At 47.0% G+C, this 26,440-nt stretch overlaps 1 protein-coding gene across 6 annotated transcripts in view; it reads left to right on the plus strand.

The window, feature by feature from the left end:
* AMPD2 (adenosine monophosphate deaminase 2) overlaps positions 1-26,440 on the plus strand; it is a 234,443-nt gene that overhangs the window by 137,808 nt on the left and 70,195 nt on the right. Inside the window, exon 1 of one of the 6 annotated variants that reach the window (XM_073666821.1) lies at positions 18,477-18,610. The exons of 4 other annotated variants lie outside the window; for them this stretch is intronic. The gene's annotated coding sequence lies outside the window, so the exon portion shown is untranslated. Of the gene's footprint in view, positions 1-18,476; positions 18,611-18,733; positions 18,872-26,440 lie in introns of those variants that run through there. One more of the 6 variants, XM_073666820.1, reaches the window with a different exon arrangement.

Below are 26,440 nucleotides of genomic sequence, written 5' to 3' on the forward strand. Positions count from 1 at the left end.
TCCCTCATCCTGGTCCCTATCCTGGTTCCAGCATCTGAAACAACAGATACTGGAAGCCTGTGCTAGCATTTCTTCTGCCGTGTTGCTATCAGTGTGTCAAGAATGGAAGAAGAGGGTTGCATTGACAATCCAACACAATGGGCAGCACTTTGAACACATTTTATAAGTGGTCATAAACTTGTAAAAAACTCATGAAAGAATAAAGTTACGTTAAAACCAAGCACATCATTGTTTTTCTTATGAAATTCTCATTAAGTTTGATGTGTCACATGACCCTATTCCCACTGAAAAAAATAAAGTTGGATCCAAAATGGCTGACTTCAAAATGGCCGCCATGGTCACCACCTATCTGGAAAAGATTTCCCCTCCCATATACTAATGTGCTACAAACAGGAAGTTGATATTACCAACAATTCCCATTTAATTTAGGTGTATCCATATAAATGGCCCTGTATAATTTTCAGCCAGAATGGATTTAGCTTCCAACCTTGCGAAAACCTAGCCCTTATCAGGTCCACTTGCATCTTGAACAACAAAGGAGAGTGGTCTTATAAAGATCTAGGGGAATATTCAGTATCAGTGAGCACCGGGATCATAAGTGACTTACATAACAATAGATCTATTCTGGAGAGGGAGTGATAGATTGATGAGGCGCAGGAGTAAACCTTTGATTTGGGAAACCTCTCCCTCCAGACGTCAACCAAGCTGGCCTCAGCTATAAGACGGCCAAATGGGGAGATGGTGTCTTCGCCTCCAGGAAATTTTTCCCTACACGGGATACAAATATTATTAAAGTCTCCCATGATTATTAACCGCTTCCAGACCGCCCACTGTACATAAACGTCTGCGCTGCCTGGGCTCTGTGCAGCGCCGACGTTTATGAACGGTTGGTGGTCCCGCAGGGTCCTGAAAGTGCTGCGATTGCGACAGCTCTTGCAGGGGACATCATCGGGACCTGATTGGATCAGGTCCCAATGATGTTAACCCTTTGCTATCTTCTATATGCCGCGATCTAGTGATCGCAGCATTTAGAAGATAGTGAGAGGAGAGGGGGTCGTCCACAGACGGCCCCCTGATGTCTTCCAGGACCTGCCGTTGTTATGGCAGCCGGAGGTCACATGACAGCCTTCGGATCTGCCATATATGGTGTCCTGCTAGGCTCAGCCTGCAGCTGAAGTCTAGCAGGAGACCGACAGTGTGAAACTGTCAGCAAAGTTCTCATGCAATGCAATACATGTCTATTGCATTGCATGAGAACAGTGATTAGAAAAATAAAAATTAATGTCCCATACAGGGACTAAGTAAAAATGTAAAAAAAAAGTCAAAAAAATGTTTTAAAACTGTAAAAAAAAAATCACAAAATAAATAAATAAAATATTAAACCAATAAATCCGTATATTTATGGACAAATAAAAAAAGTACACATATTTGGTATTGCCGCGTCCGAAACAACCCGATCTATAAAAGTGTCACACTAATTAACTCCTTCTGTGCACACCGTAATAAAAATAAATAAAAAACGGAGCAAAAAACTATGCTTTTTCATCATATCGCCAAACAAAAAGTGGAACAAAATGCGATCAAAAAGCAAAATGGAAATAAAAATGGTACCGCTGAAAACGTCATCTGAAAAGCCGCCATACAGCTCCATCAGCCAAAAAATAAAAAAGTTATAGCTCTCAGAATAAAGCGATGCAAAAAAAATATTTTTTCTATAAAATTGTTTTATTGTGTAAAAGCGCCAAAACATAAAAAAAATATACAGTAAGTGTAGTATCGCTGTAAACGTACTGACCCGAAGAATAATGCTGCCTTATTACCACACGCAGAACAGCATAAAAAAAACCTCAAAAAACAATTCCTGAATTGTTGGTTTTTGTTAATTTTACCTCCCAAAATACGGAATGAAAAGCGATCAAAAAATGTCACGTACCCAAAAATGGTACCAATAAAAATGTCAACGCGTCCCGCAAAAAACAAGCCGTCACATGACTCTGTCGGCCGAAATATGGAAAAATTATAGCTCTCAAAATATATATGGTGATGCAAAAACTAGATTTTGCAAAAAAAGCGTCTTTTAGTGTGTGACAGCTGTCAGTCATAAAAACCCGACATAAATCTGGTATCGCTGTAATCGCATTGACCTGAAGAATAAAGTAATCTCATCACTTATACCGCAAGAGGAATGGCGTAAAAAATAAATAAAACCAATTCTTCACCTGCCACTGATTTGTTTATTATGTCTCCTAAAGATCGCAGTAAGGCTCTACTCCCATTTATCCTGCGCTCTGCGCTGAGCACTTACGCCAGAGTTTCCGTGTAAATCTCGAAATACGTGATTCAGACGGAACCCATGACGGAGGATTCCCTGTAATGAGGCAGATATAGGCCACTGTGGACGCCGTCTAGCCTGGGATCCCACGGTGTCAGTTTTTTTAAGGCGTGCATAAAAGTGCGGTTGGCCACAGTTTTGTGCACTTCTGAAAAAAAGGACACCGCTAAACAGAGGCCAGACAGAGTCCAGAGTAACTCTGCTGCCTCATTACAGTGAATGGCAGCAGAATCACTGGAAATTTAGATGGAAACCCCGATGTAAGTGCTCAGCCTAGAGCGCCGGATAAATGTTACGTAAAATGTTCCCAATAAAAGCTTCAACTCAGTCCTCAAAAAAAGCAAGTCCCCACTCAGGTCCGTTATCTGTTAAAAATATAAGGGACTTCCAAGTTACTGGTAGCAGAAAGGCTCTGGAAAAGCGAAATGGCCCTTGCCCCCCAAAAGAAATTCAGAACATTTTGTGCTCCCAAATCCAAATGCCTATTCTACAATAATTTGTTCTCCAATTGTCAAATAGCGCTCCGTCCCTCCCAGATCTCGCCGTATGGCTAAGTGGTACGATACAGCCACATATGGGGCATTGCCACTTTTAGAAGAAATTGTGTGACACATTTCGGCACCATTTTTACCCATTGCCCTGTGTGAAAATGTAAAATCTGAGGGAAAAACATTTTTTTGTGGTAAAAATATAATTATGTTTTCTTCACTGCTAAATGAATTCCTTGAGAGGTGTAGTTTACAAAATGGGGTCACTTGAAAGACCTGCTGACGTCAGCGTCGCGTGACCCGTCACATGACTCTGACGTCAGCGCAGGTCCTTCAGTCCACCGGGAAGCAAGGAGGAGCGCAGCGCGGCCGCCGGAAGGTAAATATACATTTATTTTATTCTTTTTTTACAGATTTTTTAATGGTACCTGGGTGTGGATGAGACTCTCCTCTACACCCGGGTACCATCCGCACATTAGAACGCGCCAATTACGCAAGTACAGATGCAGTCTTGCGGAATTGGCACGTTCTAATGCAAGTCAATGGCGGCGAAAACGCAGCACTTCCGCAAAATAATTGGTAGTGCTGCGTTTTTTTCCGCAATGATAATCCACAGCGGAAATTTCCGCAGCATGTGCACAGCACATGCGGATTATCATTGGGGAACATGGCAGGCCTTCTACCATGCATTTTTAATGCGTTTCCGCAGCGTTTTCGCAGCTGCAAAAGCGCTGCAGAAACGCATTAAAAACGCATCGTGGGCACACAGCCTAAAGCATACAGAGCTGCTATAACACAGCCAGCTCTGATTAATGCTGCCCATAGATTTTCAGACGAAAGATATTAATCACATTTTAACAGCGTTGGTGATAGATCTATGAACCCTGGGGGCTCAATCATCTGTGCCTCCATACTGTTGTTGGGATTTAGTAAAAAGGGATCTTCGTGCATAACCACTGCCGCTTGAGTCAGTGCCGAAGGAATTGACAGAGATATGTGAGTACTATGATTCTTTCTTTCTGTAAGTCCCATAGAGAAAAAGGTAAAAATCCACATACATTTTTAGTCCATTTCCGCAGCAGAAACACACCAAAAACGCATGGAATCCGCACATGACTGTATCAATAAAGTTTTGTCAAAGTCAAATACCAGAAAGTATCAAAAACAAAGCAGCTTTATTTAACCCCTTCACGACCAATGATGTATACAGTAGGTAAGTCATCGGTCGTGTCTCTGCCTTTAATGGGGACTGCCCAAATATTTCCCTGCACATAACAGCTGATCTGATCATCTGTCATGTGCATCTAACAGCCGCTGGTAGATTTGCGATCCACCCGCGGCTGTTATCAAGTTAAATGCCGCTGTCAATCTCTGACAGCGCTATTGACAGCGCCATTTAACATGCGCTGTCCGGAAAAGTGTCACATGACACGCCCATTGGCGCCCCTGTCACGTGACCATGGGGCGCCGATGGGTTGTCATGACAGCTGGGGGTCTGCAGAAGACCCCTGTGCCTGTCATTATAAATCTCTTATGAACGCCAGCCGGCGTTCATAGGAGATCATGATTTATGGTACACATAGCAGGGCTGAAGTCCTGCTATGTGTAGCACAGGCGATCAGATGATCGTAGCTTCAAGTCTCTTAAGGGGACTATTGAAGCTAGTAAAATAAAAAGTTTTTAAAATATAAAAAAAACACAAGTTCAAATCACCTCCCTTTTGCCCCATTCAAAATAATACAATAAAAAAAAATTAAAAATACACATATTTGGTATCGTTGCGTTCAGAAACGCCCGATCTATCAAAATATAAAGTCAATTATTCTGATCAGTAAACGGCGTAACGAGAAGAAAATTGAAACTCCAGAATTACGTTGTTTTGGCTTCCGCAACATTTCAGTAACGGGCGATCAAAACATCATACCTACCCCAAAATGATATCGATAAAAACGTCAGCTCGGTGCACAAAAAATAAGCCTTCACCCAACCTCAAATCTCGAAAAATGGAGACGCTACTTGTCGTGGAAAATAGCGCCACTTTTTTTTTCTTAAAAAAATTTAATTTTTTTTTTTCCATTTTAAATAAAAAAAAACCTATACATGTTTGGTATCTGCGAACTCGGAATGACCTGGAGAATCATAATGACAGGTCAGTTTTAGCATGTAGTGAAAAAAAAATCCCAGAAAACAAGGATTGTGGAATTACACTTCTTTGCAATTTCACCGCACTTGGAATTTTTTTCCCGTTTGCCAGTACACAATTTGGTAAAATCAATGGTGTTATTCAAAAGTGCAACTCATCCTGCAAAAAACAAGCCCTCATACGGCCATGTTGACGGAAAAATAAAAAAGTTATGGATCGTCGAAGGCGAAAAACAGAAAATTTCCCAGGGGTGAAGGGGTTAAAACGTAACATACCAAAAAGAACAAAAACGCGATAAAAACACACTCAAAAACCCAATGAAAAAAAACAAGTAACCTAATTTACACAATAGGTGCAGAGATGCAGCAGAAAATCTGTAACGTCAAAAACTCACCAAAAGCTCATTGTAGGAACGTAGCCTGACACATTATGCCACTGGTTTTAAATATTTTTAGCACTCGGGAATATCTGGAAAAATATCATCATAGGTAACACCTATCAATTACGGTATTTATGTATTTTTTTTAAGTTTGTGTGCACTGCTGGCTTACGAAACGTTTCCAAGACTGTTTTATTCTAAGAAGAAAAGTCTCAAAGAATTACTGAACTTCTAGAGTTAAAGTGGATCTGTCGCCAGATCTTACAATATAAACTGCTTACACTATTAAGTAAAGTTACTTTAAAAATCCAAGTCAGAATGATTGTATAATACTGATATTCACCCTCAATTTATTCCTAAAGCTATAACTTTTTAATTTTCCATCCACATAGATGTATGATGACTTGTTTTTTTGCAGAACGAGGAGTAGTTTTGAACGACACTTTTCCCTTTACCGTACATTGAACTGAATAACGGGAAAAAAAATTCCAAGTGAGGTGAAAAATTCTGCAGTTTTTTGGGGTTTATATTTACACTGTTCATTATATGGTAAAAATAATTTAGAAGCTTTATTCTCCCAGTCAGTAGGATTACAGCTATAAGAACTTGATTTGTCAATAACAATGTGGCTTTTGTCTTCATTTTTTGAGGCTCAGAATCTTTTCGTCAATGGAGCTGGGCGAGGGCTTGTTTTATGCATGTTGACATGACATTTTCTTTGATAACATTTTTGGTATCCATGTTTTGTTGTGAGCGCTTTTTAATACTTTTTTTAGGGTGGTGTGGTGAATGAAAACATGCAGTTCTGGCGTTTTGATTTTTTTTTTTTCATTACGTCGTTTACCAATTGGTTTAATTGATTCTATATCTTGATAGATCAGACTGAATGCAATGATGCCAGATATGTTTATTTTTTTATTTCTTTATTTTTAATAAGAGAAACGTGGATTAATTCAAATTTGTGTATATATATATACAGTACAGACCAAAAGTTTTGACACACCTTCTCATTTAAAGATTTTTCTGTATTTTCATAACTATGAAAATTGTACATTCACACTGAAGGCATCAAAACTATGAATTAACACATGTGGAATTATATACTTAACAAAAAAGTGTGAAACAACTGAAAATATGTCTTATATTCTAGGTTCTTCAAAGTAGCCACCTTTTGCTTTGATGACTGCTTTGCACACTCTTGGCATTCTCTTATAGAATCATACAATGGTAGAGATGGAGGGGACCTCCTGGGTCATCTGGTCCAACCCCCTGCTCAAAGCAGGATTCACTAAATCATCTCAGACAGATGTCTGTCCAGCCTCTGTTTGAAGACGTCCATTGAAGGGGAACTCACCACCTCTCATGGCAGCCTGTTCCACTCATTGATCACTCTAACTGTCAAAAAGTTTTTTCTAATATCTAATCTGTGTCTCCTCCCATTCAGTTTCATCCCATTGCTTCTAGTCTTTCTCGATGAGCTTCAAGAGGTAGTAACCGGAAATGGTCTTCCAACAATCTTGAAGGAGTTCCCAGAGATGCTAGCACTTGTTGGCACTTTTGCCTTCACTCTGCGGTCCAGCTGACCCCAAACCATCTCGATTGGGTTCAGGTCTGGTGACTGTGGAGGCCAGGTCATCTGGCGTAGCACCCCATCACTCTCCTTCTTGGTCAAATAGCCCTTACACAGCCTGGAGGTGTGTTTGGGGTCATTGTCCTGTTGAAAAATAAATGATGGTCCAACTAAATGCAAACCGGATGGAATAGCATGCCGCTGCAAGATGCTGTGGTAGCCATGCTTGTTCAGTATGCCTTCAATTTTGAATAAATCCCCAACAGTGTCACCAGCAAAGCACCCCCACACCATCACACCTCCTCCTCCATGCTTCACGGTGGGAACCAGGCATGTAGAGTCCATCCGTTCACTTTTTCTGCGTCGCACAAAGACACGGTGGTTGGAACCAAAGATCTCAAATTTGGACTCATCAGACCAAAGCACAGATTTCCACTGGTCTAATGTCCATTCCTTGTGTTCTTTAGCCCAAACAAGTCTCTTCTGCTTGTTGCCTGTCCTTAGCAGTGGTTTCCTAGCAGCTATTTTACCACAAAGTCTCCTCTTAACAGTTGTTGAAGAGATGTGTCTGCTGCTAAAACTCTTGTGTGGCATTGACCTGGTCTCTAATCTGAGCTGCTGTTAACCTGCGATTTCTGAGGCTGGTGACTCGGATAAACTTATCCTCAAAAGCAGAGGTGACTCTTGGTCTTCCTTTCCTGGGGCGGTCCTCATGTGGGCCAGTTTCTTTGTAGCGCTTGATGGTTTTTGCAACTGCACTTGGGGACACATTCAAAGTTTGCCCAATTTTTCGGACTGACTGACCTTCATTTCTTAAAGTAATGATGGCCACTCATTTTTCTTTACTTAGCTGCTTTTTTCTTGCCATAATACAAATTCTAACAGTCTATTCAGTAGGACTATCAGATGTGTATCCACCTGACTTCTGCACAACACAACTGATGGTCCCAACCCCATTTATAAGGCAAGAAATCCCACTTATTAAACCTGACAGGGCACACCTGTGAAGTGAAAACCATTTCCGGTGACTATATATATATATATATATATATATATATATATATATATATATATACATGTGGTCACAGAAATAACTTGAATCTGATAAAAGTAATAATAAATTAAAAATCTATGAAAATGAACAAATGAAAGTCAGTCATTGCTTTTCAACCCTGCTTCCACAGAATTTAAAAAAAAATTAAACTCATGAAATAGGCCTGGACAGAATTGATGGTACTCTTAACTTAATATTTTGTTGAGCAACCTTTTGAGGCAATCACTGCAATCAAACAATTCCTGTAACTGTCAATAAGACTTCTGCACCTCTCGACAGGTATTTTGGCCCACTCCTCATGAGCAAACTGCTCCAGTTGTCTCGTGTTTGAAGGTTGACTTTTCCAGATGGCATGTTTCAGATCTTTCCAAAGATGCTCAATAGAATTTAGGTCAGGGCTCGTAGAAGGCCATTTCAAAATAGTCCAATGTTTTCCTCTTAGCCATTCTTAAGTGTTTTTAGCTGTGTGTTTTGGGTCATTATCCTGTTGCAAGACCCATGATCTGCAACTGAGACCAAGCTTTCTAACACTGGGCAGCACATTTCTCTCTAGAATCCCTTGATAGTCTTGAGATTTCATTGTACCCTGCACAGATTCAAGACACCCTGTGCCAGATGCAGCAAAGCAGCCCCAAAACATAACAAAGCCTCCTCCATGTTTCACAGTAGGGACAGTGTTCTTTTCTTGATATACTTCATTTTTCTGTCTGTGAACATAGAGCTGATGTGCTTTGCCAAAAACGTCAATTTTTGTCTCACCTGTCCATAGGACATTCTCCCAGAAGCTTTGTGGCTTGTGGCATGTAGTTTGGCAAATTCCAGTCTGGCTTTTTTATGATTTTTTTTCAACAATGGTGTTCTCCTTGGTGGTCTCCCATGAAGTCCACTTTGGATCAAACAACGACGGATGGTGTGAGCTGACACTGATGTTCCTTGAGCTTGAAGTTCACATTTAATCTCTTTATAAGTTATCCTGGGCTCTTTTGTTACCATTCGTATTATCCGTCTCTTTGATTTGTCATCAATTTTCTTCCTGCGGCCACGTCCAGGGAGGTTGGCTACAGTCCCATGGATCTTACATTTCTGAATAATATGTGCAACTGTAGTCACAGGAACATCAAGCTGCTTGAAGATGGTCTTATAACCTTTACCTTCAACATGCTTGTCTATAATTTTGTTCCTAATCTCCTGAGACAACTCTTTCCTTTGCTTCATCTGGTCCATGTTGAGTGTGGTACACACCATGTCACCAAACAGCACAGTGAGTATCTGTAGCCCTATATACAGGCCCACTGACTGATTACAAGATTGTAGACACCTGTGATACTAAATAGTGGAAACAACTTGATTTAACATGTCCCTTTTATCACATTATTTTCAGGGGTACCATGATTTCTGTCCAGGCCTATTTCATGAGTTTAATTTTTTTTTAAATTCTGTGAAAGCAGGGTTGAAAAGCAATGTCTGACTTTCATTTGTTCATTTTCATAGATTTTTAATTTATTATTACTTTTATCAGATTCAAGTTATTTCTGTGACCATTGTGGGTTTTTCTTTCATTAAACGAGGGGCACCAACAATTTATATAGTGTGTGTGTGTGTGTGCGTGTATACAGTACAGACCAAAAGTTTGGACACACCTTCTCATTTAAAGATTTTTCTGTATTTTCATGACTATTAAAATTGTACATTCAGACTGAAGGCATCAAAACTATGAATTAACACATGTGGAATTATATACTTAACAAAAAAGTGTGAAACAACTGAAAATATGTCTTATATTCTAGGTTCTTCAAAGTAGCCACCTTTTGCTTTGATGACTGCTTTGCACATTCTTGGCATTCTCTTGATGAGATTCAAGAGGTAGTCACCGGAAATGGTCTTCCAACAATCTTGAAGGAGTTCCCAGAGATGCTTAGCACTTGTTGGTCCTTTTGCCTTCACTCTGCGGTCCAGCACACCCCAAACCATCTCGATTGGGTTCAGGTCTGGTGACTGTGAAGGCCTGGTCATCTGGCGCAGCACCCCATCACTCTCCTTCTTAGTTAAATAGCCCTTACACAGCCTGGAGGTGTGTTTGGGGTCATTGTCCTGTTGAAAAATAAATGATGGTCCAACTAAACCGGATGGAATAGCATGACGCTGCAAGACGCTGTGGTAGCCATGCTGGTTCAGTATGCCTTCAATTTTGAATAAATCCCCAACAGTGTCACCAGCAAAGCACCGCCACACCATCACACCTCCTCCTCCATGCTTCACGGTGGGAACCAGGCATGTAGAGTCCATCCGTTCACCTTTTCTGCGTCGCACAAAGACACGGTGGTTGCAACCAAAGATCTCAAATTTGGACTCATCAGACCAAAGCACAGATTTCCACTGGTCTAATGTCCATTCCTTGACTGACCTTCATTTCTTAAAGTAATGATGGCCACTCGTTTTTCTTTACTTAGCTGCTTTTTTCTTGCCATAATACAAATTTTAACAGTCTATTCAGTAGGACTATCAGCTGTGTATCCACCAGACTTCTGCACAACACAACTGATGGTCCCAACCCCATTTATAAGGCAAGAAATCCCAATTATTAAACCTGACAGGGCACACCTGTGAAGTGAAAACCATTTACCTCTTGAAGCTCAAGAGAATGCCAAGAATGTGCAAAGCAGTCATCAAAGCAAAAGGTGGCAACTTTGAAGAACCTAGAATATAAGACATATTTTCAGTTTTTTCACACTTTTTTGTTAAGTATATAATTCCACATGTGTTAATTCATAGCTTTGATGCCTTCAGTGTGAATGTACAATTTTCATAGTGATGAAAATACAGAAAAATCTTTAAATGAGAAGGTGTGTCCAAACTTTTGGTCTGTACTGTGTGTGTATATATATATATATATATATATATATATATATATATATATATATATATATATATATGTATATACAGTGCCTTGTGAAAGTATTTGGCCTCCTTGAACTTTTCTACCTTTTGCCACATTTCTGGCTTCAAACATAAAGATATAAAATTCTAATTTTTTTGGGAAGAATCAACAAGTGGGACACAATCGTGAAGTGGAACGAAATTTATTGGATATTTTAAACTTTTTTAGCAAATTAAAAACTGAAAAGTGGGGCATGCAATATTATTCGGCCCCCTTGAGTTAATACTTTGTAGCACCACCTTTTGCTGCGATCACAGCTGCAAGTCGCTTGGGGTATGTCTCTATCAGTTTTGCACATCGAGAGGTGGAAATTCTTGCCCATTCTTCCTTGCAAAACAGCTCGAGCTCATTGAGGTTGGATGGAGGGCGTTTGTGAACAGCAGTTTTCAGCTCTTTCCACAGATTCTCGATTGGATTCAGGTCTGGACTTTGACTTGGCCATTCTAACACCTGGATATGTTTATTTTTGAACCATTCCATTGTAGATTTTGCTTCATGTTTGGGATCATTGTCTTGTTGGAAGATAAATCTCCGTCCCAATCTCAGGTCTTTTGCAGACTCCAACAGGTTTTTTTCCAGAATGGTCCTGTATTTGGCTCAGTCCATCTTCCCATCAATTTTAACCATCTTCTCTGTCCTTGCTGAAGAAAAGCAGGCCCAAACCATGATGCTGCCACCACCATGTTTGACAGTGGGGATGGTGTTTTGAGGGTGATGAGCTGTGTTGCTTTTACGCCAAACATATCGTTTTGCAATGTGGCCAAAAAGTTCGATTTTGGTTTCATCTGACCAGAGCACCTTATTCCACATGTTTGGTGTGTCTCCCAGGCGGCTTGTGGAAAACTTCAAACAAGACTTTTTATGGATAGCTTTGAGAAATGGCTTTCTTCTTGCCTCTCTTCCATAAAGACCAGATTTGTGCAGTGTACGACTGATTGTTGTCCTATGGACAGACTCTCCCACCTCAGCTGTAGATCTCTGCAGTTCATCCAGAGTAACCATGGGCCTTTTGGCTGCATCTCTGATCAGTCTTCTCCTCGTTTGAGATGAAAGTTTAGAGGGACGGCCGGGTCTTGGTAGATTTACAGTGGTCTGATACTCCTTCCATTTCAATATGATCGCTTGCACAGTGCTCCTTGAGATGTTTAAAACTTGGGAAATCTTTTTGTATCCAAATCCGGCTTTAAAATTCGCCACAACAGTATCTCGGACCTGCCTGGTGTGTTCCTTGGTCTTCATGTTGCTCTCTGCACTTGAAACAGAACCCTGAGACTATCACAGAGCAGGTGCATTTATACGGAGACTTGATTACACACAGGCGGATTCTATTTATCATTACCAGTCATTTAGGACAACATTGGATCATTCAGAGATCCTCACTGAACTTCTGGAGTGAGTTTGCTGCACTTAAAGTAAAGGGGCCTAATAATATTGCATGCCCCACTTTTCAGTTTTGAATTTGTTAAAAAAGTTTAAAATATCCAATCAATTTCGTTCCACTTCACGATTGTGTCCCACTTGTTGAGTCTTCCCCCAAAAATTAGAATTTTATATCTTTATGTTTGAAGTCATAAATGTGGTAAAAGGTAGAAAAGTTCAAGGGGGCCAAATACTTTCACAATGCACTATATATACAGTACACACAGTGGGGAAAATAAGTATTTGATACACTGTTGATAATGCAAGTTTTACTACCTACAAAGAATGGAGAGGTCTGTAATTTTTATTATAGGTACACTTCAACTGTGAGAGACAATCTAAAAAGAAAAAACAGAAAATCACATTGTATGTTTTTTAAATATTTAAATTGAATTCTATTGCATGAAATAAGTATTTGATCACCTACCAACCAGCAAGAATTCTGGCTCTCACAGATGCTGTTTTTCAGTTTTTCTTTAAGAAGCCCTCCTACTCTGCACTCATTACCTGTATTAATTGTACCTGTTTGATCTTGTTACCTGTATAAAAGACACCTATCCACACACTTAATCAATCACACTCCACCCTCTCCACCATGGCCAAGACCAAAGAGTTCTCTAAGGACACCATGGACAAATTAGTAGACCTGCAGAAGGCTGGGATGGGCTAAAGGACAAAAGGCAAGCAGCTTGGTGAGAAGGCAACAACTGTTGGCCCAATTATTAGAAAATGAAAGAAACACAAGATGACTGTCAATAGTCCTCGGTCTGTGGCCCCAGGCAAGATCACACTTCGTGGGGTAAGGTTGATTCTGAGAAAGGTCTGGAATAAGCCCAGAACTACACAGGAGTACCTGGTCAATGACCTGAAGAAAGCTGGGACGACAGTGTCAAACATTACCGTTAGTAACACACTACGCCGTCATGGATTAAAATCCTTCAGGGCATGCAAGGTCCCCCTGCTCACGTCACCACATGCCCAGGCCCTTTTGAATTTCGCAAATGACCATCTGGATGATCAGAGGAGGCGTGGAAGAAGGTCATGTGGTCAGATGAGACCAAAATAGAACTTTTTAGTATCAACTCCACTCACTGTGTTTGGAAGAAGAAGAAAGATGAGTCCAACCCCAAGATCACCATCCCAACCGTGAAGCATGTTGGGGGAAACATCATACTTTGTTGGTGCTTTTCTGCAAAGGGGACAGGACGACTGCACTGTATTGAAGGGAGGATGGATGAGGTCATGTATCGTGAGATTTTGGCCAACAACCTTCTTCCCAGGGCAACTAAGGAATGGCTCCATAAGAAGCATTTCAAGTTCCTGGAGTGGCCTAGCCAGTCTCCAGACCTGAACCCAATAGAAAACCTTTGGAAGGGGCTGAAATGCAATGTTGCCCAGCGACAGCCCCGAAACCTGAAAGATCTAGAGGAGATCTGTATGGAGGAGTGGGCCAAAATCTTAGCTGCAGTGTGTGCAAACTTGGTCAAGAACTATAGGAAACATCTGACCTCTGTAATTGCAAACAAAGGTTTCTGTACCAAATATTAAGTTATTTTTTTCTATTGTATCAAATACTTATTTCATGCAATAAAATGCAAATTAATTATATAAAAATCATACAATGTGATTTTCTGGATTTTTTTAAGATTCTGTCTCTCACAGTTGAAGTGTACCTACGATAAAAATTACAGACCTCTCCATTCTTTGTAGTTGGGAAAACTTTCAAATTCGGCAGTGTATCAAATACTCATTTTCCCCACTATATATATACAGTCATGGCCGAAAGTGTTGGCACCATTGAAATTGTTCCAGAAAATGAAGTATTTCTTCCCGAAAAGTATTGTAATTACACGTTCGTTATTCACCTGTTTATTTCCTTTGTGTATTGGAACAACACAAAAAAAAATAGAAACAAAGGCAAATTGGACATAATTTCACACAAAGCCCCAGAAATGGGCCGGCCAAAATTGTTGGCACCTTTTCCAAAATCGTGGGTAAACAACTTGGTTTCAAGCATGTGATGCTCGATCAAACTCACCTGTGGCAAGTAACAGATGTGACCAATATGAAAATAACACCTGAAACCAGTTAAAAAGGGGAATAGCTGATTCAATCTTTGCATTGTGTGTCTGTGTGTGCCACACTAAGCATGGAGAACAGAAAGAGGAGATAGAACTGTCTGAGGACTTGAGGACCAAAATTGTTGAACAGTAGCAACAATCTCAAGGTCACAAGTCCATCTCCAAAGATTTTGATGTTCCTTTGTCCACAGTGTGCAACATAATCCAGAAGTTTACAACCCATGGCACTGTAGCTAATCTCCTGGATGGGGACGGCAGAGATAATTTATGAAAGGTTGCAACACAGGTCTTTACAGCAGGATTTAAAGGGAACATGTCACGGCAGATAATGTTATTAACCTGCATATATAGGGTTAATCTGCAGGTTATAAGTGTTTGAAATGTGCCTGACTGCCTTACTGAAAGTGCGTCACCCGGGAGGAAATTAACGTTCAGTAATACAGGTGTGCCAATGTGGTACTGAAGTGAGATTTCTGGCGTATGGAACACCATAGCTTGTCTTGAATGAAACGAGCTGTGGGGTCTCGCCACCACTCGGCTCCATTTTGCCGTAGCTCTGCCTGTTTTGGTAGAGCTGTGAAAAACTGGCGTAAGAACGGCAAGAGTCGCAAAATGTAGTCAGGTAGGCGCCATTACACTGATTAACATGATACCTTGGTTTATGAAATCCGCACTGTGGTTCTTGTGTACTCTTTACTTTCAGTTTGGAGATAATAATATGCTTGTGCTCTGGAGCGGCCTGTGGGGGGCGCTCTATCTGGTGCTCTGCTTACATATTCATCTGTATGCTCTTATGACAGCTTACTGTGCCTTTACTGACCTGCCTCCTATTTTACCTAGCACCGCACTACTAGATGCATTATGTGTCACTTGGAAGTAAATTCATCATTCATTGGCCCTTTGGCATCATAATGAAAAAAAGGCAAGTGGGCACTAAAGGGGCATTAAACAGAAAAGTACTAGGGTGGCAATAAATGTGCCCTAACTTGCCATTCATTGCTTCCTTCAGTTTTTGTCCTGGAGTCCCATTAATCACTTAAAGTCCACTTTATACTTATGCAGTCTCTCGGGCCTACTACTGCCAATCATTTGGGACCAATGGACAAAAATACACTGTGCATGCATGATAATGCCCCGTCTCTTGCTGCACATAACACATCTGCATCTCTGGCTGCTATGGGCATAAAAGGGGACAAACTTATGGTGTGGCACCCATGCTCCCCTGACCTCAACCCCATTGAGAACCTCTGGAGCATCATCAAAAGGAGTGTCTATGATGGCGGGAGGCAGTTCACATCTAAGCAACAGCTCTGGGAGGGTATTCTGTCCTCATGCAAAACAATTGAAGCAGAAACCATCCAAAACCTGACAAATTCAATGGGCGAGAGAGTTCAGAAGCTCCTTTCGAACAAGGGGTCCTATGTGCAAATGTTACATCACCTAGAATAAAGTTTTGAGTTGAAAACTGTTTGATTTCAGTTTGTAATAACCTGCTTATGCTTATAATTTCAAACATGACCATTTTTTTTGTTCTTTATTAAAATGAAAAGGTTGAAAACTCTGCTGTGCATAATAATTTGGAACATGCATTTTGAGTGCAGTTTGAGTTTTTTATTTTTTTAAAAATATACTGTTATCATAGGCAGTTTGTACAAAAACCTTTCAATTGTACTCTAATAGTTATTTGACTGGAAAATTACAATGACTGCAATTCATATAGGTAATTTGGGAAAATCTGAGAAAATATTATTTGCATAATAATTTGGAACACAGTGTAAAGTATTCTGTGCATGCCCCATATTGTGTCCTGACACAGGACTGCTGATATGGAGTAGCCTGGTGTGATCATGTCATTGTATCACTATATAAGCAAGAAAAATAGTCACAATAGTGGGGTGAAACTGATTAACCTGTACATGGAAAGTATTTAGGTGTAGCTTAGACTCAGTCCAGATGAGTAGAATGTCATTAATGTAACGGTAATAGGCCAGAGGCCTGATGAGGCAAGAGGAGAAAAAGTCACCTTCAATTTTGGCCATGAAAAGATTTGCATATTGTGGTGCCATTTTACTTCCCATTGCTGTACAAGGCTGCTGTTATCAAATGTAAAGTAATTATCGGTGAGGATTAATTTTGTGAGTTTCAACACATTTCAATTCCTGTATTTTCCATGAATACTTTGCAGGTATTTAACCCATCTTGTAAGATATTAGAATACAAAGATTCCACATCCATGGCTAGGATGGTTCCGTCTGGTAGAGGACCAGTGGCTACTAGTTTATTCAATAGGTCAGCTGTGCCATGAATGTAACTGGGTGTATTATTTACCAAGGGAACACCTACCCATCCAGAAACTTGCTCAGTAACTGTGCCCACACATGAAATGATTGGTCTTCCTGGATTTCCAGATTTGTGGATTTTAAGAAGTATGTAAAATGGCCCTTTTCTTGCACTCTGTGGTATCAGCTCTTAGGGATTTGTCAGATATACAACAGACCAACTTTTTTTCCCTTTGTAGTGTTCCTGTGTAGGGTCAGCCCCCAATTTTGTGTAGTAACATGTGCCCGTCAGTTGTCTGATTCCTTTATGTAGTCATTTTGACTATTGCACCATTCTTGTCAGATGGTTTAATGCTGAATTCCTTGTTTTACAAAGATTGTATGGCCTCCTTTCCTGGGCACTGATAGTGTATAGATTCAGGGTGTTTCAAAAAGGATGGGGCAATATGATAGCCTCAGTATTTTCAACCCAGAAGACATAAGACACATTTGTTACCATAAAATATGAACTATCACATATCTATCCAAGTCTTATCTATACACTATAAATGTTCAAAGTGGCTTCCATTGGTGACATCACAGATGTCTAGTCCAGTTCTGTCCAGAAGCGTGCCAGCATATCCTTGGATATGAACACCACTGTTTCAGTAATGGTTGTCTCAGGTTGATTCATCAATGTTGCGCTGACCTTGGAGACTTCTTTCTGTGGAGCAACATCAAGATCTCAGTGTATACTCCTCCCAGCCAAGGGATTTGAACGACCGGAGACTATGGATCCAACAACGAGTCAGTATCTAAGGATATGATGGCACGCTGCTGGACTAGGCATCTGCCGTGTCACCAGTGGAAATCACGTTGAACATTGGTAGTGTATTGATAAAACTTGGATAGATAGTGTGTCTCCTTGTGTTAATACATTTGTCTTATGTCCTCTTGGTTGTGAATACTGAGGCTGTCATTTTGCACCATCCTTTTTGAATCGCCCTGTATTTTATGGTAATCTCTGCCTAATGAAGAGACCTGATCAGTCCTGTAAACTTGCTATTTCTTATCATCTTTTTACTTAGCCATTAAAAGGTATCGACCACTCCTCACTCTCCATTTTGACTATCTATTGGCTATCACGCTACATCTATTTTCCCTATACAGACAAGGCCCAGCACTCTGTGCACACCCGTGAGGTTTCTGCTTGTTCCCAGCTAACTCATGTTTGCGGCCTGATTGTCGCTTAAACCTTGTGGTCCCACAGAAATCCGACTGGGATATGCTGTCTTATCCCCATAGGGTGCGAGGATGGGGTGTTTCTAGGTCCATGCTTTTACTTCTTGTAGAATTGCATAATGTGGAGCAGAAAGCTGTATATACTACAGTGTTGCCTTCCTGTTCAGCCGAGGGTTAGGCTTCCACCATTATATACAGCTTGGGAGACCACCTTCTACACCTCAGGCCTAGTGTGCTCCATGTATAGCGTGTACAATGAGACCGCCGTGCCCGTGTAGGCCATGCTGTTCCCTCCAGTATGTATACTGAGTGGCATACAGTTTTATACCATGGTAGCCAATGGGTGCGGTATGGCAGCGGTCACACACCCATTAATAGTGATGTATAGGTTATGTGCCCTCACGGGATGGCTACCACTGCCTGACACATACACCATAATATATGGCACATGTAGCCATAAGGTGGCCTTCATGGGCACTGTACTGGCACCTCCACTTCAGGACTGTTGTCAGGAGCTGCCCTCAACCCCACGGCTGGCACGTCCCATCCTCCATTATTCATGGCCATCCTGACCTTGTGTCTTATATAACATCCTCCTCATTCCGCCTCACGTGTAAGCACGATCAGCAGCTGTGTCTCCCCTGGCTGGAGCGTCATCCCCGCACAGGAGCCTAGTCACTGACTGACACGTCTCCCCTCATAGCCGGTAAGCTTCCCTGGCAGCGCTCACATGCCCTTCCTCATCTGTGGCCCCTTTTGTGTGACAACTCCCCCTTCCTCCCTCACACAGCAGATCTGCAGCTGATCTTCGGGTATGTAGGGTTTCCCCCTCAGTTCCACCACTTGGTACAGTCCTAGCCGCTTCTTCCTCTTACTCCTTCGGGACTGCGGCTAGGACAGTTCCATAGACTTCTAGAGAAGAGGGGAGACAGCCGGCTGTATGCAGCAGTTCTGGAACAGCTGTACGGTTAGTTCTAAGCACTGGGGAAAGATGGGGTTTCCGGGGCAAAGGGAAGATGTCAGGACGGCTAGAAAGCCGTGCGGGGGAGGCCGAGGACTGGGGACACACGATCGGTAGTGACACTGGAGGAGCGTGATGGGGACAGAAAGTGACGGGACCGTACCAGGGCGCTATGTCCTGGGGAGACCGAGACAGTGTGTGCAAGAGACAGTGGTGCTGGAGGCAGTGGTGCAGGAGACAGTGTGTGCTGGAGGCAGTGGTGCAGGAGACAGTGTGTGCTGGAGGCAGTGGTGCAGGAGACAGTGTGTGCTGGAGACAGTGTGTGCAAGAGAGTGGTGCTGGAGGCAGTGGTGCAGGAGACAGTGTGTGCTGGAGGCAGTGGTGCAGGAGACAGTGTGTGCTGGAGGCAGTGGTGCTGGAGGCAGTGGTGCAGGAGGCAGTGGTGCAGGAGACAGTGGTGCAGGAGGCAGTGGTGCAGGAGACAGTGGTGCAGGAGACAGTGTGTGCTGGAGGCAGTGGTGCAGGAGGCAGTGGTGCTGGAGGCAGTGGTGCAGGAGACAGTGGTGCAAGAGACCGTGTGTGCTGGAGGCAGTGGTGCAGGAGACAGTGTGTGCTGGAGGCAGTGGTGCTGGAGGCAGTGGTGCAGGAGGCAGTGGTGCAGGAGGCAGTGTGTGCTGGAGACAGTGTGTGCTGGAGGCAGTGGTGCAGGAAGCAGTGGTGCAGGAGACAGTGGTGCAGGAGACAGTGGTGCAGGAGACAGTGGTGCAGGAGGCAGTGGTGCAGGAGACAGTGGTGCAGGAGACAGTGTGTGCTGGAGGCAGTGGTGCAGGAGACAGTGTGTGCTGGAGGCAGTGGTGCAGGAGACAGTGGTGCAGGAGGCAGTGGTGCAGGAGGCAGTGGTGCAGGAGGCAGTGTGTGCTGGAGACAGTGTGTGCTGGAGGCAGTGGTGCAGGAGGCAGTGGTGCAGGAGACAGTGGTGTAGGAGACAGTGGTGCAGGAGGCAGTGGTGCAGGAGACAGTGGTGCAGGAGACAGTGGTGCAGGAGACAGTGTGTGCTGGAGGCAGTGTGTGCTGGAAGCAGTGGTGCAGGAGACAGTGTGTGCTGGAGGCGGTGGTGCAGGAGACAGTGTGTGCTGGAGACAGTGGTGCTGGAGGCGGTGGTGCAGGAGACAGTGTGTGCTGGAGACTGTTTGCTGGAGGCAGTGGTGCAGGAGACAGTGTGTGCTGGAGACAGTGGTGCTGGAGACAGTGGTGCTGGAGGCAGTGGTGCAGGAGACAGTGTGTGCTGGAGGCGGTGGTGCAGGAGACAGTGTGTGCTGGAGGCGGTGGTGCAGGAGACAGTGTGTGCTGGAGACTGTTTGCTGGAGGCAGTGGTGCAGGAGACAGTGTGTGCTGGAGACAGTGGTGCTGGAGGCGGTGGTGCAGGAGGCAGTGTGTGCTGGAGACTGTTTGCTGGAGGCAGTGGTGCAGGAGACAGTGTGTGCTGGAGGCAGTGGTGCAGGAGGCAGTGTGTGCTGGAGACAGTGTGTGCTGGAGGCAGTGGTGCAGGAGGCAGTGTGTGCTGGAGACAGTGGTGCAGGAGACAGTGTGTGCTGGAGACAGTGTGTGCTGGAGGCAGTGTGTGCTGGAGGCAGTGGTGCTGGAGGCAGTGTGTGCTGGAGACAGTGTGTGCTGGAGACAGTGGTGCAGGAGGCAGTGTGTGCAGGAGGCAGTGTGTGCAGGAGGCAGTGGTGCAGGAGGCAGTGGTGCAGGAGGCAGTGGTGCAGGAGACAGTGGTGCAGGAGGCAGTGGTGCAGGAGACAGTGTGTGCTGGAGGCGGTGGTGCAGGAGACAGTGTGTGCTGGAGGCAGTGGTGCAGGAGACAGTGTGTGCTGGAGGCAGTGGTTCAGGAGGCAGTGTGTGCAGGAGGCAGTGTGTGCTGGAGGCAGTGGTGCAGGAGGCAGTGTGTGCTGGAGACAGTGTTTGCTGGAGGCTGTGGTGCAGGAGACAGTGTGTGCTGGAGGCAGTGGTGCAGGAGGCAGTGGTGCAGGAGGCAGTGGTGCAGGAGACAGTGGTGCAGGAGGCAGTGGTGCAGGAGACAGTGTGTGCTGGAGGCGGTGGTGCAGGAGACAGTCTGTGCTGGAGGCAGTGGTGCAGGAGACAGTGTGTGCTGGAGGCAGTGGTGCAGGAGGCAGTGTGTGCAGGAGGCAGTGTGTGCTGGAGGCAGTGGTGCAGGAGGCAGTGTGTGCTGGAGACAGTGTTTGCTGGAGGCTGTGGTGCAGGAGACAGTGTGTGCTGGAGGCAGTGGTGCAGGAGGCAGTGTGTGCTGGAGACAGTGTGTGCTGGAGGCAGTGGTGCAGGAGGCAGTGTGTGCTGGAGACAGTGGTGCAGGAGACAGTGTGTGCTGGAGGCAGTGGTGCAGGAGGCAGTGGTGCAGGAGGCAGTGTGTGCTGGAGGCAGTGTGTGCTGGAGGCAGTGGTGCAGGAGACAGTGTGTGCAGGAGACAGTGTGTGCAGGAGGCAGTGTGTGCTGGAGGCAGTGGTGCAGGAGACAGTGTGTGCTGGAGGCAGTGGTGCAGGAGGCGGTGTGTGCAGGAGGCGGTGGGTGCAGGAGGCGGTGTGTGCTGGAGGCAGTGGTGCAGGAGGCGGTGTGTGCAGGAGGCAGTGGTGCAGGAGGCAGTGTGTGCTGGAGGCAGTGGTGCAGGAGGCAGTGTGTGCTGGAGGCAGTGGTGCAGGAGACAGTGTGTGCTGGAGGCAGTGTGTGCTGGAGACAGTGTGTGCTGGAGGCAGTGGTGCAGGAGGCAGTGTGTGCTGGAGACGGTGTGTGCAGGAGGCGGTGTGTGCTGGAGGCAGTGGTGCAGGAGGCAGTGTGTGCTGGAGACAGTGTGTGCTGGAGGCAGTGGTGCAGGAGGCAGTGTGTGCTGGAGACAGTGGTGCAGGAGACAGTGTGTGCTGGAGACAGTGTGTGCTGGAGGCAGTGTGTGCTGGAGGCAGTGTGTGCTGGAGACAGTGTTTGCTGGAGACAGTGTGTGCAGGAGGCAGTGTGTGCAGGAGGCAGTGTGTGCTGGAGGCAGTAGTGCAGGAGACAGTGTGTGCTGGAGGCGGTGGTGCAGGAGACAGTGTGTGCTGGAGACAGTGTGTGCTGGAGGCAGTGGTGCAGGAGGCAGTGTGTGCTGGAGACAGTGGTGCAGGAGACAGTGTGTGCTGGAGACAGTGTGTGCTGGAGGCAGTGTGTGCTGGAGGCAGTGTGTGCTGGAGACAGTGTTTCCTGGAGGCAGTCGTGCTGGAGGCAGTGTGTGCAGGAGGCAGTGTGTGCAGGAGGCAGTGTGTGCTGGAGGCAGTAGTGCAGGAGACAGTGTGTGCTGGAGGCGGTGGTGCAGGAGACAGTGTGTGCAGGAGGCAGTGTGTGCAGGAGACAGTGGTGCTGGAGGCGGTGGTGCAGGAGACAGTGTGTGCTGGAGGCAGTGGTGCAGGAGGCAGTGGTGCTGGAGGCAGTGGTGCAGGAGACAGTGGTGCAGGAGGCAGTGGTGCAGGAGACAGTGGTGCAGGAGACAGTGTGTGCTGGAGGCAGTGGTGCAGGAGACAGTGTGTGCTGGAGGCAGTGGTGCTGGAGGCAGTGGTGCAGGAGGCAGTGGTGCAGGAGACAGTGGTGCAGGAGGCAGTGTGTGCTGGAGACAGTGTGTGCTGGAGGCAGTGGTGCAGGAAGCAGTGGTGCAGGAGACAGTGGTGCAGGAGACAGTGGTGCAGGAGGCAGTTGTGCAGGAGACAGTGGTGCAGGAGGCAGTGGTGCAGGAGACAGTGGTGTAGGAGACAGTGTGTGCTGGAGGCAGTGGTGCAGGAGACAGTGTGTGCTGGAGGCAGTGGTGCAGGAGACAGTGGTGCAGGAGGCAGTGGTGCAGGAGGCAGTGTGTGCTGGAGACAGTGTGTGCTGGAGGCAGTGGTGCAGGAAGCAGTGGTGCAGGAGGCAGTGGTGCAGGAGACAGTGGTGCAGGAGACAGTGGTGCAGGAGGCAGTGGTTTAGGAGACAGTGGTGCTGGAGGCAGTGTGTGCTGGAGGCAGTGTGTGCTGGAAGCAGTGGTGCAGGAGACTGTGTGCTGGAGGCGGTGGTGCAGGAGACAGTGTGTGCTGGAGACAGTGGTGCTGGAGGCGGTGGTGCAGGATACAGTGTGTGCTGGAGACAGTGGTGCTGGAGGCAGTGGTGCAGGAGACAGTGTGTGCTGGAGGCGGTGGTGCAGGAGACAGTGTGTGCTGGAGACAGTGGTGCTGGAGGCGGTGGTGCAGGAGACAGTGTGTGCTGGAGACTGTTTGCTGGAGGCAGTGGTGCAGGAGACAGTGTGTGCTGGAGACAGTGGTGCTGGAGGCGGTGGTGCAGGAGGCAGTGTGTGCTGGAGACTGTTTGCTGGAGGCAGTGGTGCAGGAGACAGTGTGTGCTGGAGGCAGTGGTGCAGGAGGCAGTGTGTGCTGGAGACAGTGTGTGCTGGAGGCAGTGGTGCAGGAGGCAGTGTGTGCTGGAGACAGTGGTGCAGGAGACAGTGTGTGCTGGAGACAGTGTGTGCTGGAGGCAGTGTGTGCTGGAGACAGTGTGTGCTGGAGGCAGTGGTGCTGGAGGCAGTGTGTGCTGGAGACAGTGTGTGCTGGAGACAGTGGTGCAGGAGGCAGTGTGTGCAGGAGGCAGTGGTGCAGGAGGCAGTGGTGCAGGAGGCAGTGGTGCAGGAGACAGTGGTGCAGGAGGCAGTGGTGCAGGAGACAGTGTGTGCTGGAGGCGGTGGTGCAGGAGACAGTGTGTGCTGGAGGCAGTGGTGCAGGAGACAGTGTGTGCTGGAGGCAGTGGTGCAGGAGGCAGTGTTTGCTGGAGACAGTGTTTGCTGGAGGCTGTGGTGCAGGAGACAGTGTGTGCTGGAGGCAGTGGTGCTGGAGACAGTGTGTGCTGGAGGCAGTGGTGCAGGAGACAGTGGTGCAGGAGGCAGTGGTGCAGGAGACAGTGTGTGCTGGAGGCGGTGGTGCAGGAGACTGTGTGCTGGAGGCAGTGGTGCAGGAGACTGTGTGCTGGAGGCAGTGGTGCAGGAGGCAGTGTGTGCAGGAGGCAGTGTGTGTTGGAGGCAGTGGTGCAGGAGGCAGTGTGTGCTGGAGACAGTGTTTGCTGGAGGCTGTGGTGCAGGAGACAGTGTGTGCTGGAGGCAGTGGTGCAGGAGGCAGTGTGTGCTGGAGACAGTGTGTGCTGGAGGCAGTGGTGCAGGAGGCAGTGTGTGCTGGAGACAGTGGTGCAGGAGACAGTGTGTGCTGGAGGCAGTGGTGCTGGAGGCAGTGGTGCAGGAGGCAGTGTGTGCTGGAGGCAGTGGTGCAGGAGACAGTGTGTGCAGGAGACAGTGTGTGCAGGAGGCAGTGTGTGCTAGAGGCAGTGGTGCAGGAGACAGTGTCTGCTGGAGGCAGTGGTGCAGGAGGCGGTGTGTGCTGGAGGCAGTGGTGCAGGAGGCGGTGTGTGCAGGAGGCAGTGGTGCAGGAGGCAGTGTGTGCTGGAGGCAGTGGTGCAGGAGGCAGTGTGTGCTGGAGACAGTGTTTGCTGGAGGCAGTGGTGCAGGAGACAGTGTGTGCTGGAGACAGTGTGTGCTGGAGGCAGTGGTGCAGGAGGCAGTGTGTGCTGGAGACGGTGTGTGCAGGAGGCGGTGTGTGCTGGAGGCAGTGGTGCAGGAGGCAGTGTGTGCTGGAGACAGTGTGTGCTGGAGGCAGTGGTGCAGGAGGCAGTGTGTGCTGGAGACAGTGTGTGCTGGAGGCAGTGTGTGCTGGAGGCAGTGTGTGCTGGAGACAGTGTTTGCTGGAGGCAGTGGTGCTGGAGACAGTGTGTGCAGGAGGCGGTGTGTGCAGGAGGCGGTGTGTGCAGGAGGCGGTGTGTGCAGTAGGCAGTGGTGCAGGAGGCAGTGTGTGCAGGAGGCAGTGTGTGCAGGAGGCAGTGTGTGCAGGAGACAGTGTGTGCTGGAGGCAGTGGTGCTGGAGGCAGTGGTGCAGGAGGCAGTGTGTGCAGGAGGCAGTGTGTGCAGGAGGCAGTGTGTGCTGGAGGCAGTGGTGCAGGAGGCAGTGTGTGCTGGAGGCAGTGTGTGCTGGAGGCAGTGGTGCAGGAGGCAGTGTGTGCAGGAGGCGGTGTGTGCAGTAGGCAGTGGTGCAGGAGGCAGTGTGTGCAGGAGGCAGTGTGTGCAGGAGACAGTGTGTGCAGGAGACAGTGTGTGCTGGAGGCAGTGGTGCAGGAGGCAGTGTGTGCAGGAGGCAGTGTGTGCAGGAGACAGTGTGTGCAGGAGACAGTGTGTGCTGGAGGCAGTGGTTCAGGAGGCAGTGTGTGCAGGAGGCAGTGTGTGCAGGAGGCAGTGGTGCAGGAGACAGTGTGTGCTGGAGGCAGTGGTGCAGGAGGCAGTGTGTGCTGGAGGCAGTGGTGCAGGAGGCAGTGTGTGCTGGAGGCAGTGTGTGCTGGAGGCAGTGTGTGCTGGAGGCAGTGTGTGCAGGAGGCAGTGTGTGCTGGAGGCGGTGGTGCAGGAGACAGTGTGTGCTGGAGGCGGTGGTGCAGGAGACAGTGTGTGCTGGAGGCAGTGGTGCAGGAGACAGTATGTGCTGGAGGCAGTGTGTGCTGGAGGCAGTGTGTGCTGGAGGCGGTGGTGCAGGAGGCAGTGTGTGCTGGAGGCAGTGTGTGCTGGAGGCGGTGGTGCAGGAGGCAGTGTGTGCTGGAGACAGTGGTGCAGGAGACTGTGTGCTGGAGACAGTGTGTGCTGGAGGCAGTGTGTGCTGGAGGCAGTGTGTGCTGGAGACAGTGTTTCCTGGAGGCAGTCGTGCTGGAGGCAGTGTGTGCAGGAGGCAGTGTGTGCAGGAGGCAGTGTGTGCTGGAGGCAGTAGTGCAGGAGACAGTGTGTGCTGGAGGCGGTGGTGCAGGAGACAGTGTGTGCAGGAGGCAGTGTGTGCAGGAGACAGTGGTGCTGGAGGCGGTGGTGCAGGAGACAGTGTGTGCTGGAGGCAGTGGTGCTGGAGGCAGTGGTGCTGGAGGCAGTGATGCAGGAGACAGTGGTGCAGGAGGCAGTGGTGCAGGAGACAGTGGTGCAGGAGACAGTGTGTGCTGGAGGCAGTGGTGCAGGAGACAGTGTGTGCTGGAGACAGTGTGTGCTGGAGGCAGTGGTGCAGGAGGCAGTGGTGCAGGAGACAGTGGTGCAGGAGGCAGTGTGTGCTGGAGACAGTGTGTGCAGGAGGCAGTGGTGCAGGAAGCAGTGGTGCAGGAGACAGTGGTGCAGGAGACAGTGGTGCAGGAGGCAGTTGTGCAGGAGACAGTGGTGCAGGAGGCAGTGGTGCAGGAGACAGTGGTGCAGGAGACAGTGTGTGCTGGAGGCAGTGGTGCAGGAGACAGTGTGTGCTGGAGGCAGTGGTGCAGGAGACAGTGGTGCAGGAGGCAGTGGTGCAGGAGGCAGTGTGTGCTGGAGACAGTGTGCTGGAGGCAGTGGTGCAGGAAGCAGTGGTGCAGGAGGCAGTGGTGCAGGAGACAGTGGTGCAGGAGACAGTGGTGCAGGAGGCAGTGGTGCAGGAGACAGTGGTGCAGGAGACAGTGGTGCAGGAGACAGTGGTGCTG

This window comes from Phyllobates terribilis, unplaced genomic scaffold, assembly GCF_046119375.1.
Source record: "Phyllobates terribilis strain yellow unplaced genomic scaffold, ASM4611937v1 Scaffold_2__4_contigs__length_985480577, whole genome shotgun sequence".
Taxonomy (NCBI): domain Eukaryota; kingdom Metazoa; phylum Chordata; class Amphibia; order Anura; family Dendrobatidae; genus Phyllobates; species Phyllobates terribilis.